This window comes from Phyllobates terribilis, unplaced genomic scaffold (genome assembly GCF_046119375.1).
Source record: "Phyllobates terribilis strain yellow unplaced genomic scaffold, ASM4611937v1 Scaffold_4__5_contigs__length_816908805, whole genome shotgun sequence".
Classification (NCBI taxonomy): Eukaryota; Metazoa; Chordata; class Amphibia; order Anura; family Dendrobatidae; genus Phyllobates; species Phyllobates terribilis.
Genome location: NW_027362764.1, coordinates 111,366,458 through 111,382,217, shown reverse-complemented (window position 1 = coordinate 111,382,217; position 15,760 = coordinate 111,366,458). Strand labels below are relative to the sequence as shown.

General features: G+C 47.9%; 1 protein-coding gene across 2 annotated transcripts in view; it reads right to left on the bottom strand.

The window, feature by feature from the left end:
* Nucleotides 1-15,760, bottom strand: part of PTPRN2 (protein tyrosine phosphatase receptor type N2) — a 1,402,724-nt gene that overhangs the window by 378,950 nt on the left and 1,008,014 nt on the right. The gene's annotated exons all lie outside the window — the stretch shown is intronic.

The window sequence follows — 15,760 nt, the reverse complement described above, 5'->3', positions numbered from 1 at the left end:
GCTGCAGGCATCTGTCATCATTGTCCCCTGCTTGTGCAGCAATCAGCACGAGCAAGGGACAATGTTGAGAGTAGTATTCTGCTTCTGCAGTGTCCAACTATAAAAATAATAATAAAATAAAAAAAAAATTATACCCACCTGTCCAAAGATGTCCCCTGCTGTAACCCATCTGACTGCTCACGTCGAGGAGAATGACTCGCTGCAGCAAGTGGGCCCCTGCACTGTGCTGAGCTCAGAGATAAACAGGACACCGCTCACTGCAGTGAGTCATTCTCTCCGGTCCCTCAGTGTGAGTGGTCAGGTGGATTACAGCGGGGGACATCTTCGGACATGTGAGTATAATGTCTTTTTTATTTTATTCTTATTTTTACATCATGACACAGAGATAGCAGAATATTACTCTCAACATTGTCCTTTGCTGGCGCTGATCGCAGTGCAAGCAGGGGACAATGATGAGGGCAGCGTTCAGCACCTGGCGCTTGGGAACTGCGCTAACTGTACGCTGATTCCCTGGCACCGGTAGGTGTGATCCTCATGCAGCACACAGTTGCCACACAGGTGCACACAGACATGAATATCGCCGATACTGGTTTTACCAGTACTGGAAATATCCAGACGTCTGAAAAACGCCTAAAGGATATGTGAAACGGCACACTCATAGTAAGGCCACGTTCACATGTTCAGTATTTGGTCAGTTTTTTACATCAGCATTTGTAAGCCAAGGAGTGGAACAATCAGAGGAAAAGTATAATAGAAAGACGTCACCACTTCTGAATTTTTCACCCACCCCTGATTTTGGCTTACAAATACTGATGTAAAATACTGACCAAATACTGAACGTGTGACCGCGTCCAGCATCTATTTGTAGAAATAATGGATAACAAACTTACCAAAAAACCAATGTGTGGATCCAGCCTAAAGGAGAGGGTAATATATGAACTAAGTAAAGAATACAAAGACGGAAGTGGGAAAAGCTTTATAAAGCTACGTTCCCACGAGGAGCTTTTGGTGAGTTTTTGATGTTGCAGATTTTCTGTACCATTTCTGCACCCATTAAGTAAATTAGGTTACTTGCATTTTATCATTGCGTTTTTGATGCTGCATTTTTTTATATCTTGTCGGTATGTCATGTTTTAAATAAAGCTGCTTTGTTTTTGATACTTCCTGATATTTGGCTTTGACAAAATTTTATTTAGATAGCTAAGTGCGGATTACATGCATTTTTGATGTGCTTATGCTGCGGAAAAGCACTAAAACATATGTGCATTTTTTACCTGTGGATTTTCCACAGTCTATAGGAAAAATCTGCACATAAAACTCACTTTACCCGCAAGAGAAATTGATTTTGAAATTTGAAACATGCTGCGTCCAAAACGCAGTGTCTTTCAGTTCCAGCAAAGCTGATGGGATTTCTAGAAATCTCCTGCCCACTGTGCTTTTTTTTTACTCAGCGTAAACTGACCTGGAGTGTGTGCTTCAAATCCACAACATAGAATCATAGAATCATAGAATGGTAGAGTTGGAAGGGACCTCCTGGGTCATCTGGTCCAACCCCCTGCTCAAAGCAGGATTCACTAAATCATCTCAGACAGATGTCTGTCCAGCCTCTGTTTGAAGACGTCCATTGAAGGGGAACTCACCACCTCTCGTGGCAGCCTGTTCCACTCATTAATCACCCTAACTGTCAAAAAGTTTTTTCTAATATCTAATCTGTGTCTCCTCCCATATAGTTTCATCCCATTGCTTCTAGTCTTTCCTTGTGCAAATGAGAATAAAGATGATCCTTCTACAATGTGACAGCCCTTGACATATTTGTAGACAGCTATTAAGTCTCCTCTCAGTCTTCTTTTTTGCAAGCTAAACATTCCCAAATCCTGCAACCGTTCCTCATAGGACATGGTTTGCAGACCAGTCACCATTCTGGTCGCTCTTCTCTGAACTTGCTCCAGTTTGTCTATGTCTTTTTTAAAATGTGGTGCCCAAAACTGTACACAGTATTCCAGATGAGGTCTGACCAAAGAGGAGTAAAGACCAATAATGACTTCACGTGATCTAGACTGTATGCTTCTGTTAATACATCCCAGAATTGTATTCGCCTTTTTTGCTGCTGCATCACACTGTTGACTCATGTTCAGTCTATGATCTATTAGTATACCTAAGTCTTTTTCACATGTACTGTTGCTTAGCTCTATTCCTCCCATTCTGTATATGCTTTTTTCATTTTTATTGCCCAGATGTAGTACTTTGCATTTTTCCCTGTTAAAAACCATTCTGTTGGTTGCTGCCCACTGCTCCAGTTTATTTAGGTCTTTTTGAATCATCTCTCTCTCTTCTCTAGTATTAGCTATCCCTCCTAGCTTTGTGTCATCAGCAAATTTAATCAGTTTACCCTCAATTCCTTCATCTAAATCATTGATAAAGATGTTGAACAATACAGGTCCCAGGACGGAGCCCTGTGGTACCCCACTTGAGACATTCATCCAGCTGGATGTGAAGCCATTTACAATCACCCTTTGAGTCCGATCACTAAGCCAGTTATGAATCCACCTAACAGTTGCCTGGTCCATTGCATACTTGGTCATTTTTTCAATAAGGATGGTGTGAGATACTTTGTCAAATGCTTTGCTGAAGTCAAGATATACTATATCTACAGCATTTCCCTGATCCACCCAGTCAGTGATTCTGTCATAGAAGGAAATTAAGTTAGTCTGACATGACTTGTTAGTTATAAACCCATGCTGACTCTGGTTAATCACTTCATTCTTATCCAGGTACTTACATACATGTTGTTTAATAATTTGTTCAAAGATCTTTCCTGGTATAGAAGTCAGACTCACCGGCCTATAGTTCCCTGGGTCCACCTTCTTCCCCTTTTTGAAGATAGGAACAACATTTGCTCTTCTCCAGTCTTCTGGGACTTCTCCTGTTCTCCAAGAATTTTCAAAGATTATGGAGAGTGGTTCTAAAATTTCTTCTACGATCTCCTTCAGTACTCTGGGGTGTAATTCATCTGGACCTGGAGACTTGAACTCATTTATGTTAGCTAAAAATTCCCTCACAATCTTTCTGTTTACAGATAACTTGGATTCTTCTATTCCTTTAAAAGGACAGTGAAGATCAGTTGATGTTACATTTTCTTTCTGAGAGAAAACAGATGCAAAATAGGAATTAAAAAGTTTGGCCTTCTCAACATCCTCTCTTACCATTTCTCCATTTTCATCCTGTAAAAATCCTATAGCATCTTTGACTTTTCTTTTACTTTTGACATACCCCCAAAATCCTTTTTTATTGCTTTTGACATCTCTTGCAAGCCTTAATTCATTGTCAGCTTTAGCTAACATGTTTCTCTTGCGGGTATGCTGAGTTTTATATGCAGATTTTTCCCATAGATAGATACGGAAAATCCACAGGTAAAAAACAGGTACATTTTTAGTACGAATCCACGGGGGAAACGCATCAAAAATGCTTGTAATCTGCAAATGACTGTATCAATAAAGATGTGTCAAAGCCAAATACCAGGAAGTATCAAAAACAAAGCAGCTTTATTTAAAACATGATATAACAACAAGAGACAAAAAAACACAGGATCAAAAACATGATAAAATGCATGTAAATTAGGTACATAATAGGTGTAGAAATGGTGCAGAAAATCAGCAACATCAAAAACTCACAAATCACTCCTCGTGGGAACGTAGTCTTGGGCCAAATCCACACGTTGAGTATTTGGTGAGTTTTTTACCTCACCTCAGTATTTGTAAGCCAAATCCAGGAGTGGGTGATAAATGTAGAAGTGGTGAAGTGTTTCTATTATACTTTTCCTCTGATTGTTCCACTCCTGGTTTTGGTTTATAAATACTGAAGTAAAAAACTCAAATACTCAACGTGTGCACATGGCCTTAGGATATGTGCACGCTGAGGTTTTTTTTTAGTAATTTTTGGAGCAGAAACTGGCTATGTGAACATGACATCTTTTTCAGGTGAATTCTGCCCAGAATCCACCTGAAAAAGCATGCAAAACAACCTAAAAAATGGGCATAATGCACAGCATTGTCAAAATGTTATTGCTGTGCACATGTTCAGTTTTTAGTTACTTTTTTTGACTGCTTTGGGGTTCGGAAACTCTGTGGCAGATTTAAAGAAGTAGCATGTGCAGTCTTTGGGCGGCTTCTTCTTGGAAGCAGCCCGCTCTATTAATAGGAGATATAGGGAAAAGATGCAGGTGGTAGAACGATCGTACAAACTAGCATAAAATCATTGGCTAAGCTGTTTCAGAAAAACTGGCTTTTTCCTCAAGCAGTTTCATGAAAGAAAACTCCAGTGGGTCCGATGCCGGATTAAAGACGCCGTGTGCACTTAGCCACTGAGCAAAAACTCTCCAAATCCATCTACAAAAATTCTGATAATTTTTCACTTCAAAAACCCAGCAAAGAGACTCAGTGCTGGTAGCTCTGTATTCAAGCTTCCATAACAACATAAGAGTCTGTCCATTCTATATTAAACCTTCAGCTAGTGGCAGTAAATGGGCTTGGGAGTTTCTGCAAGTGGATGGAAGATAAGGGCTCGGCAGCATTTTAAGCCTGGCTTACTTATATTACATTTATATTACTGGACTATTCAACAGCATATGAAATTGTAGAGACACTGCTGGCTGTTGATATGCGCCCTCCACTTTGGGATATTAGTTGCTTCTGGAGATTTTCTCTTATTGTATTTCTTAAAGGTCGAATGATTTTCGTAATAATGTTTTATATTTCTTTAGTATGTTCAGGAATTGGGGGGAAAAAAACAGCTTTACCTTTAATAATTGTAACCTTTTTGAATTTCACACAAAGAGAATTATTTAGAAACCGTAAGGCTTTTTTCATTGACATAAAAACTATTTTTATTAACTCTTATTTATTGGAAGAGTACATCCTTGTTTGGAGCTTCATCATTGATGAGTTTTGGGCTTTATAATGAAAGAGAATACATAAAATGTCTCACGGTAGGGTCATCGCTGAGGTTCTATTAAATGGCACCGGCTCAAGTGTATGACTTGGAAAGGTCAATGCAGAAATATAGGCAATGCCGCTATGACAAATGTAGTCCAAATTTAAAGAGACTTTTTTTTAATAAGCATGATATCAGTTAACGCTAACATGTGTTGAGGACAGAGCTCAATGTTCTCACCGTCGCCTCCAGAATCTTCAGCTAATCTACAATACTAGTCAATACCGACGTGAGTTCACACAATATGGTTGCAATTTTTGAAAATCGCAGCAAAAACAAACTCCTATAGCAGCAAAAAAGCAAACAGAGACCACATTGTGTGAATCCACCCTTAGCACTCATGCAGACATCCGTGGATCTCGGTCCAACCTCAGACAGCAATGTATGGACTGGCCAAGGGTCTTCTGACTCGAGTGTGACAGCTTCATAGAAATACATGAAGCTGTCATGCTCTGGTCAGGAGATCCTCAGCCATTCCGTGCATTAATAGTGCTCGGACCGAGTCCTTATCCTGAGTCTGTTCATTTCTGATTGCATAAACCTGTCCAGAACTGCCACACCTTGCCTGAGGCATAAGGCTAAGTTCCCACAATGAGTTTTTTGTGAGTTTTTTGATGCTGCATATTTTTGCTACACAAAAAAAACAGCATCAGGCCGGTTTCAAACATCCTGATATTTCCAGTTACTGGAAAAAAACAGTACTGGAGATATCCATGTCCGTGTGCATCTGTGTGGCAACCGTGTTCCGCATCAGGTTTACATGCACTGGCGCTTGGGAATCAGCGTGCAGTTAGCACTGCTCCCAAGCGCCAGGTGCTGAACACTGCCCTCATCATTGTCCCCTGCTGGCGCTGCGATCATCACCAGCAGGGGACAATGATCGGAGTAGTAGTCTGCTCCCGCTGTCTCCAACTGTAAATATAAGAATAAATAAAAAAACATTATACTCACCTGTCCTAAGTGTCCCCTGCTGTAATCCACCTGACCGCTCACGCTGAGGAGCTGGGGAGAATGACTTGCGGCAGCGAGCGAGCCCCGGAGCTGTGCTCAGCGAGCGGTGTGCTGTCACTGAGCTCAGCACAGCTTCAGGGCCCACTCACTGGAGTGAGTAATTTTCCCCGGCTCCTCTGCGTGAGTATAAGGATTTTTTCTTTTATTCAAATTTTTACAGTTGGATACAGCGGAAGCAGACTACTACTTTCATCATTGTCCCCTCATGGTGCTGATCGCAGCACCAGCAGGGGCAATGATGAGGGCAGCATTCAGCACCTTGCGCTGGAACAGCGCTAACTGTACACTGATTCCCAGGCACCGGTACGTGTCACATAAATGACACACGGATGTGTCATCAGTGTGGGACGTTTTGCAGCGGGTAAATAACGGACATGTCAACGTGTTTTGCCCGTGGACACATGGTCTGTGGAGACACGCTAACATGTGCACAGATCGATTTATTTGAATGGGTCTACGTGTGTCAGTGTCTCCAGGAAGTGTGGAAACTGACACCACACGTACTGGAAACATGGACCTGTGAAAGAGGCCTTATACAGTTCCAGCAAAGTGAATGGGATTTATAGAAATATCATGCCCACTCTACTTTTTTTCATGCAGCGTAAACTGACATGCGGTTCGTGCTTGAATCCGCAACATGACAACTTCTCTTGCAGCTAAGCTGAGTTTTATGTGTGGGTTTTCCCCATCGATAATCTACAGGAAAAAAACACATATGTGTTTTTAGTGTGTTTCCACTGTAATCAGCACATGACTGTATTAATAAAGTTTTGTCAAAGACAAACACCAGGAAGTATCAAAAACAAAGTAGCTTTATTTAAAATATGACATAATAAAATGAGACAAAAATTGCAGCATCAAAAACACAATGAAAAAAACTCACTCAAAAATGCAATTCAAAAAATGCAGAAATGGTACAGAAAATCAGCAACATCAAAAATGCACCAAATACTCATTGTGGGAATGTAGCTTAATATTCTTTGGTTCCTGTATTTGTGAAGGTGTTTGCTTCTTTTACATTTTTGGGTTTGACCCAAACTGTATCCTGACTCTATCTTTGGACTGCAACCTGTCCTAACAACATTTCTTTTTATTAATTCAAGTACCCTGCTTCAAAAGCGCCATGTGCAGGCAATTATAGACTACTACAAGGCAGGGTTGCCAACTTTACTTTTTCTTTTTTTCTGGACAGCTTATGAAAAAATCAGGGACAGACAATATTTTTTATGGATATATTAAAAAAAACATAATAAATCATCATGATTGTTAGTGATGTGTGTCTACAGCCCATAATTCTGATATGAGGACATCAGCTGCATTCACTGTAAACTGTCCAATAATGATAATTAGGCCACGGCCCCAATATTGGTATTAGGTCAGTATTTTTTCTCAGGACTGGGAGCCAAAATCAGGTGAGGAACAATCAGAGAAAAGGTATAATAGAAATGACGCGCCCCCTGGGCCAGTGCTGTAGTGCGGCGCGCGTGCGCGCGGGGAATACCCGGAGCCGGATCCGATGGGGGTAGTAGTCTTCGTGTGGCGGTGACCCAGGGTGGTCAAACTAAGTGGCAGTTATTGGTATGATGGTATTAGTGTCCGACTACGCCACCCGTTGAATGCGGCTATGAAGCCGCCGCTGCAGGGCAGTCCGCTGAGGCCGGTGGTACGGATGTGCAGCGTGGATGGTATAACCCCCAACGGGAGGGGTATGGCCTCAGGGCAGAGGATGAGGTTGATGTTGGGAGTGATGGTGTGGATGTCCCAGCACTAATGATGCGACAAGGAAGCACGGAGACGTGAGGGTACAGTTCAGGGTCTTTACTGATGGTACAAGGCAAATTCCCCCGGGAGTACTGGCTAGTAGTTGGGGCCTGGTTAGTCTGCGAGTAAGCCGGAGTTCCCCTGGCCAGGTGGAGTTGTAGGCCTTCCCGTTAGTCTGTACCCTTCCTGGCTACCCTGCTTTCGGCAGTTACAAGTAGTCCACGTCCCTGGGTATACCGTGTGGTGCTCACCCGTATGGCTGGTGACCTGGGGCCTCCTGTTAGCCTCCGCTCTGGGATGGCGGTGCTGGTCCCTTCGTTGTGACTGAGCCTCCGGGCTTTTATGGCCAGAGGACCTGGAATCCCCTGCCGGATGGATTCTGCTGCTGGGTATATCTTAGTCCCCACAGCCTCGGACTCCTGTGTCCGGTTTTAGTACCTTCTCCCAGGGCGAGCTCTGCACAGCTCCAGCCCCTGGCGCTTCTCCTTGGCTCCTACAGAGCTCCTGATGTCTATCTGTCCCTGTTTCTGCGTGTCCAGACCAGACTCCGTCTCTGTCTGGAACTCCTCTCTTCTAACCCTGCCTCAGCCCCAGTTTATGTAGGGGAAGTTCTTCCCCTCCCAGGACTGGGCAGGAGGTGTGGCATGCTTAGGATTCCTGCCCAGGAGACCTCCCACCTGCTCACAGACGTAATATTGCTATTACTGTGGAAACCAGACCCCTGGGGTGCCACATTCCCCCCTAGTGAAATTTAGTACTCCCGGACTAAACATATTTTTGAAAACATAACAGGGTATAAACAATAACAATTAAATACATGAGATGGTCACGGCGTGTCCGTAACTGGGAAGCAATAAGGGTGTCCATTTCACCAAAGAACAGGGAGCCGTAACCAGGTAGGGGTCTGTCCTGCCCCGAGTCTTTAACAGTCTGTAGTCCATTCCTGGGTTACGCTCCAAACATATTTACAACAGAGTTCCGGTTACTCACTGTCCATAACCTGTCAGTCCATATAAAGAAATCTGCAACTGAAAAACATAATTAGCAACGGCTACAACAAAACAGGTAAACATAAAATAGTTAAAGCAATTAGCCAACTTAGATTCTCCAACGTACGGGCATCTGGCCTCTGGTAACCCTAGTGGACCTACGGAGCTCACTAACTGGTCCTGCACTACAGGGTGTAGGAGGTGTTATGGGCAGGCTGGGCAGCTTTCTGCGCACTCTTTGGCTCACTAGGGGCACGGCAGGCTCACTACTAGCAGAGGGTTGATCCTCCTGTACTGCTGGTGTGGACTCTTCTGCTTCTTGGGCCGGCTGCTCTTCCAGCTCTACTGGTTCTTCTGTAGGCACTTGCGGGGCTGGCTGGAGAAAGGTGAGGACGGGTACCACGACAGCACCGTTTACTTGTGTCCAAGACCGGGGGAAGTCTCCGAGTGCAGTCCTGATCATTTCTTCCCTTTCCTCTGCGGGTCGAGGGTTTTCTTGATCTTCTTCTTCAGGGCTTTGCAGCTGCTCGGGACACTTCTTCAGGTGGTCTCTGGAGACAACGGCTGTGGTTTCTCCTCCATCCTTACTGATCACGCAAATCTTTGGGCTCTCATGGCTTGATGGCAGTACGGTGTACGGGTCCTTCTCCCACTGGTCGTCCAACTTGTGGAGCCGTCTTTTCCTCTTCAAGACCTGCTCTCCAGGTACCAGGGGAACAGCGGGAGCATACTGATTATAAGCCCTCTCTTGCCTTTCTCTAGCTTGAGACAGACTTCGCTCCACGCTCTCCTGCACTTTCCGATACTGCTGCTGCCGCCCTGTATCCCAGTCTGCCTCTGGCGAGGTGTCCTCGGGCATCAGGACTCCCATATCCAGGTCGATAGGCAGCTTACCAGGTCTCGCTCTCATTAGGTAAGCCGGGGTACAGTTGGTAGAACATACAGGGATGTGGTTGTATAGGTCCACCAGATCAGGCAGCTTCTCAGGCCACATACTGCGTTCTTCCAGGGGCAATGTTTTCAGGAGGTCCATCACCACCTGGTTCATCTTCTCGCAGAGTCCATTGGTTTGAGGGTGATAGGGCGTTGTTCTTATCTTCGTGCAGCCATACAGGTTGCAGAACTCCTGGAAGACTTCCACTTCGAAGGCTGGCCCTTGGTCTGTCAGCACTTGGTCCGGGTACCCGTGTGGACGGCAGAAGTGCTGCTGGAAGGCTCTAGCTGCTGTTTGAGCCGTTAAGTCCTTGACCGGGACCACCACCAGGAACCGGGAGTAATGATCTACGATTGTGAGGGCGTAGACATACCCAGATCTGCTTGGAGCCAGTTTCACATGGTCCAGGGCTACCAGTTCCAGTGGCTGTCGGGTGATGATGGGCTGCAAGGGAGTCTTCTGACTGGCACGGTCCTTCCTTCTTAGGTGGCACGGTCCACAGTCTCTGCACCACCTCTCGATGGCTCCTCTCATGCCTACCCAGTAGAACCGTTCACGCAATAAGAACTCCAGCTTCTTCCACCCGAAATGTCCTGCTCCGTTGTGGTACGCCTCCAGAATCATAGCCGCGTCTCGTCTGGGGACCACTACCTGCCAGGTCAACTCATGTGTTCGAGAGTTAACCATTCTCCGGCACAACTTCTCCCTGTAGAGGAACAGCCTACTTTTCTCCTTCCACAGTTGCTTAGTCTCCTCTGGGGCGTCTGGGTCCAGACTGGCATCGGTTTGGGTCAGCATTTCCTTCACCAGACGGACTGCGGGATCACTGTCTTGCGTCTCCGCCCAGTTGTAGTGGGGCAAGGGATTGAACGTCGTGGAGCGCCTGTCCTTCACACGGCTGGAATACAGGGTAATCCCATGACGGTGGAACGCAGGGAGCTCAACTTCTTCCAGATCTTCTGGATCTTCCCCTACATCCGGTAAGTTCGGCATTCTAGACAGGGCATCCGCGTTGGCATTTGAGCGTCCTGCCCGGTATTTGATGGTGAATTCAAAGTTGGACAGGCGAGCCATCCATCTCTGTTCCAGAGCACCGAGCCTTGCAGTGTCCAGGTGTGTCAACGGGTTGTTATCCGTGTACACGATGAATTTGGAGGAGGCAAGGTAATGCTTGAAACGTTCGGTCACTGCCCACACTACTGCCAGGAACTCCAGCTTGAATGAGCTATAATTCTCAGGGTTCCTCTCGGTGGGTCGTAGTTTTCGGCTAGCGTAAGCGATTACCCGTTCTTTTCCTTGCTGGATCTGGGACAGCACGGCTCCTAGCCTGATGTTACTTACGTCCGTGTGGAGGATAAAGGGCTGGCTGTAGTCTGGATATGCCAGGATTTCATCCCCCTGGAGGGCCATCTTCAGCTGGCAAAAGGACTCCTCTTCCAGCTTTTCCCACCTGAAGGGCGGCTTCTGGTTTTTGGCTTTTCGAGATTGACCTATCAGGAGGTCCTGCATAGGGGCTGCCATTTTGGTGAAACCGGGAATGAATCTTCGGTAGTAGCCTACCAACCCGAGGAACTGCCGCACTTCCTTTATGCTGGAGGGTCTTGGCCAGTCCTTAATCACGGTGATCTTATCAGGGTCAGGAGCCACTCCGTCAGCACTCACCACGTGTCCCAGGTATTGCACCTTTGGTTTCAGGAGGTGACACTTGGAGGGTTTCACCTTTAGGCCGTAGTTTGCCAGAGCTTCGAACACTTCTGCCAGGTGTTTCAGGTGGTCCTCGTAGGTCTTGGAATAGACGATGACATCGTCCAGGTATAACAGGACCGTCTCGAAGTTCCGGTGTCCCAGACAGCATTCCATCAACCGTTGGAAGGTTCCAGGTGCGTTGCAGAGCCCGAACGGCATGCAGTTAAATTTGCTGAGACCCATCGGGGTGGTGAATGCGGTCTTCTCCCGGTCTGCCTCTGCTACAGGAACCTGCCAGTACCCGCTAGTGAGATCCAAAGTAGAGAAGAAGTTAGCAGATTTTAATGCAGCTAAGGACTCTTCTATCCTTGGTAACGGGTACGCATCTTTGTGTGTGATACGGTTGACCTTCCTGTAGTCTACACACATTCTCATAGTGTTGTCCTTCTTTTTCACTAAGACTAGTGGAGCTGCCCAGGGGCTACAGCTGTCTCTGATTACCCCAGCCTCCTTCATGTCTCTAAGCATCCCCTTGGCGTGTTGGTAGTGTGCAGGGGGTACGGGTCGGTATCTCTCCTTTATGGGAGGATGGTCTCCCGTGGGGATGTGGTGTTCTACCCCCTTTACTCGCCCGAAGTCTAACAGGTGTTTACTAAACACTCTCTCGTACTCTTGAACCACCCGATAGACTCCTTGTTTCTGGTGTGAGGGAGTGGAGTCAGTACCCAGATGTAGTTGCTGACACCAGTCCTCCATTGGTTTCTTAGAGCCGTTACCTTCCTCTGGTTGAGATGGAGGCAAGGGTTCCACGGCCTGTACAGAATTCTGGTTTATGGTGAACAATTTAGCTAGCGTGGCATACCGGGGCAGGTGTACTTCTCTCTCACCGATATTTATGATGCGAACGGGCACCCTCCCATGGCGTACATCGACCACCCCCCGTGCTGTCAAAATGGTGGGCCTACTGTCTGAGTAGACGGGTTCTACCATTGCTTGGTAGTCTCTACCTCTTAGACCAATAGCTGCCCGGCACCAAATCATCATCTCACTTTTTGGGGGCATGGCAATAGGGAACGGGTCACACATTCTCACGCTACCTATCTCACCACGAGATAGTTCCACCTGTTGCCGCTTCATCAGTGCCCGGATCTCTTTTTGGAGCACACGCTGCTGGCCGGAACTGGCGTTCTTGGCAACCTGCTGTAAAATGAGAATCACCTCTGCAAGACAATTTTCAATTACATTGGTTCCCAGGGTGATTCTAGGGTGACTCTCATGACGGTCTATGTCCACTATAATCAGTCCTTGTGCCGCCAGTTCGACTTTACCGATTTTAATGGTCACCTCCTTGAATCCCACCTGCGGCACGGGCTGACCATTGCTGGCGATGATACTCAGGTCGTCGTCTGGGTAGCGGGTTATGTCCGAATCATTCCAGTACTGCTTGAAGAGCACGTACGGGATGGTGGTGACCTGTGACCCAGTGTCTAGTAGGGCACTCATAGGAATGCCATCCAGTACCACAGGCAAGATTGGACGTCCCCCTACGTATTTATCATGCCAGTTTGATGGGCCTGAAGGTCTTATGCCTGGGGGTTGGCCCTCTACCCCAGGTTGTGCCCGTTTAAATGACAGTACCTTGCCACATGTCCGGGTTGATTGCAGCAGCGGCAAATAGGTCGTCCGTCCTCGTTGTATCGATCGCTGGGTCTTCCTCAGGCCGGTGGGGTCCTCCTTGGTCGGCGCCACGGGATGTCCACCGGTCCGGATGCCAGCTCGATCTTCCCTGCAGTAGAAACCTGTAAAGACTGCACAGTTCGGGTTAGCGCGGCAACGCTTTTAGTTAGCTCTTGAACCTGATGGTGCAGGTCTGTAGCCGGGTCACTGTTTAAAGCCTGTGCATCAGCTCCCACAGGCCCTGCAGACAAGGGCGCCGTCTCCTGGTGATAAGTGATAGCAGGGCGCCTGTGGGTCACAGCGCCACCTGGTGCCGGTTCTCGGAGCACCCGGATGGCTCTGTCCTTGAACTGTGCAAAGTCCAGGTCAGGGTCCTGTAAGGCCATTGCCCGCAACTGGGTTCGGTGGGCATTGCACAGTAGACCCTCAATGAATTGTTCAGTCAACAGCTTATCTTCATTTCCCACGCTGTCAGGGTCTGCCTGCTTAATGGCTCTCAGGGCCTCTTGTAGGTTTAGAGCATAGTCTCTTATACTCTCATGTGCCCGTTGTTTGCACCCATAAAATCTTAGTTTTATTTCGGCTGAGGTGCGGGTGTCAAATGTGTCTTTCAGCCGGGTTAGTATGTCTCTGACAGTCCTCTTCCTCCCAGGTGGCCAGGACTTTACCTCCCTTTGGGCTGCCCCGATTAATTGGGCCACCAGGATGCTCACTTTTTGCGCCTCCGTGAGGGGATACACCTGGAAGAGGCTATCCAGCCTTTCTCTGAAGTCATTTAGGGTATGTGACTCCCCTGAGTACTGGGGTAGCCAGGCTGCCCCCGGGATATAGGGCATGGTGAAAGGCATGACCGCAGCAGCGGTGGCGCTGGCGGCGGCTGTGGCGGTGAAGCTCTCCTCCGTATCCGACATCCTCCTCCCCCCTAGTGGACCGTGGCCTACCTTGCGATGATCCTCTTCCGTAGGCCGCGGCTCCGCAGTGGATCGTCAGGGTTGAGGACCTTCCGTCGCGCTCCTGTGACGTCGGCGTCTGCTGGGCTCCTTCCAGGACCTTACGCAACGTCCGGACGTGAGGCAGGGCTTCAGTTCTCGCGGGCTTTCGGAGTCCACGCCCCTCTTCTTCCCGCGCGGCGCCCTCAAGATGGCGTCCAATGGCGGGAAAACTCCACGGATGGCGGGAAGAAGGCAGAAGATGGCGTCGGATGGCGGGAATCGGCTCCAGATGGCGGGTAACGACTCCGGACGGCGGGAAACTTCACCACAGGTAAGTATAAAAGTCTCTTTTTTCAGGCACGCAGTACCCGGTGGTTGCGGGCACGTAATCCTGCCGACTACGCCAAAGTTGACGCGCCCCCTGGGCCAGTGCTGTAGTGCGGCGCGCGTGCGCGCGGGGAATACCCGGAGCCGGATCCGATGGGGGTAGTAGTCTTCGTGTGGCGGTGACCTGGTCCGTGCCCAGGGTGGTCAAACTAAGTGGCAGTTATTGGTATGATGGTATTAGTGTCCGACTACGCCACCCGTTGAATGCGGCTATGAAGCCGCCGCTGCAGGGCAGTCCGCTGAGGCCGGTGGTACGGATGTGCAGCGTGGATGGTATAACCCCCAATGGGAGGGGTATGGCCTCAGGGCAGAGGATGAGGTTGATGTTGGGAGTGATGGTGTGGATGTCCCAGCACTAATGGTGCGACAAGGAAGCACGGAGACGCGAGGGTACAGTTCAGGGTCTTTACTGATGGTACAAGGCAAATTCCCCCGGGAGTACTGGCTAGTAGTTGGGGCCTGGTTAGTCTGCGAGTAAGCCGGAGTTCCCCTGGCCAGGTGGAGTTGTAGGCCTTCCCGTTAGTCTGTACCCTTCCTGGCTACCCTGCTTTCGGCGGTTACAAGTAGCCCACGTCCCTGGGTATACCGTGTGGTGCTCACCCGTATGGCTGGTGACCTGGGGCCTCCTGTTAGCCTCCGCTCCGGGATGGCGGTGCTGGTCCCTTCGTTGTGACTGAGCCTCCGGGCTTTTATGGCCAGAGGACCTGGAATCCCCTGCCGGATGGATTCTGCTGCTGGGTATATCTTAGTCCCCACAGCCTCGGACTCCTGTGTCCGGTTTTAGTACCTTCTCCCAGGGCGAGCTCTGCACAGCTCCAGCCCCTGGCGCTTCTCCTTGGCTCCTACAGAGCTCCTGATGTCTATCTGTCCCTGTTTCTGCGTGTCCAGACCAGACTCCGTCTCTGTCTGGAACTCCTCTCTTCTAACCCTGCCTCAGCCCCAGTTTATGTAGGGGAAGTTCTTCCCCTCCCAGGACTGGGCAGGAGGTGTGGCATGCTTAGGATTCCTGCCCAGGAGACCTCCCACCTGCTCACAGACGTAATATTGCTATTACTGTGGAAACCAGACCCCTGGGGTGCCACAGAAACAAGTCACCAATTCTGCATTTATCAACCACTCTTGGTCTTGGCTCCCACTCCTGAAAAAAATAGTGACCAAATACTGACCAAATACTGATAGTGGGGCTGTGGCCTTACAATCAAAATAATCTGTATGATTTCTTCAGCTTCAAAAAAATACGCACACCTTAAATTATTTTTACGGACAGGACAAAAAAGTGCCCTATTTTTATGGACTGTCCTGGAATTTCGGGAAGGTTGGCAACCCTGCACTGAAGAGGCCTTTGTTTTCTGACAGTATGTAGGTAATATTTCTATAATAACTACAGTGGGTAC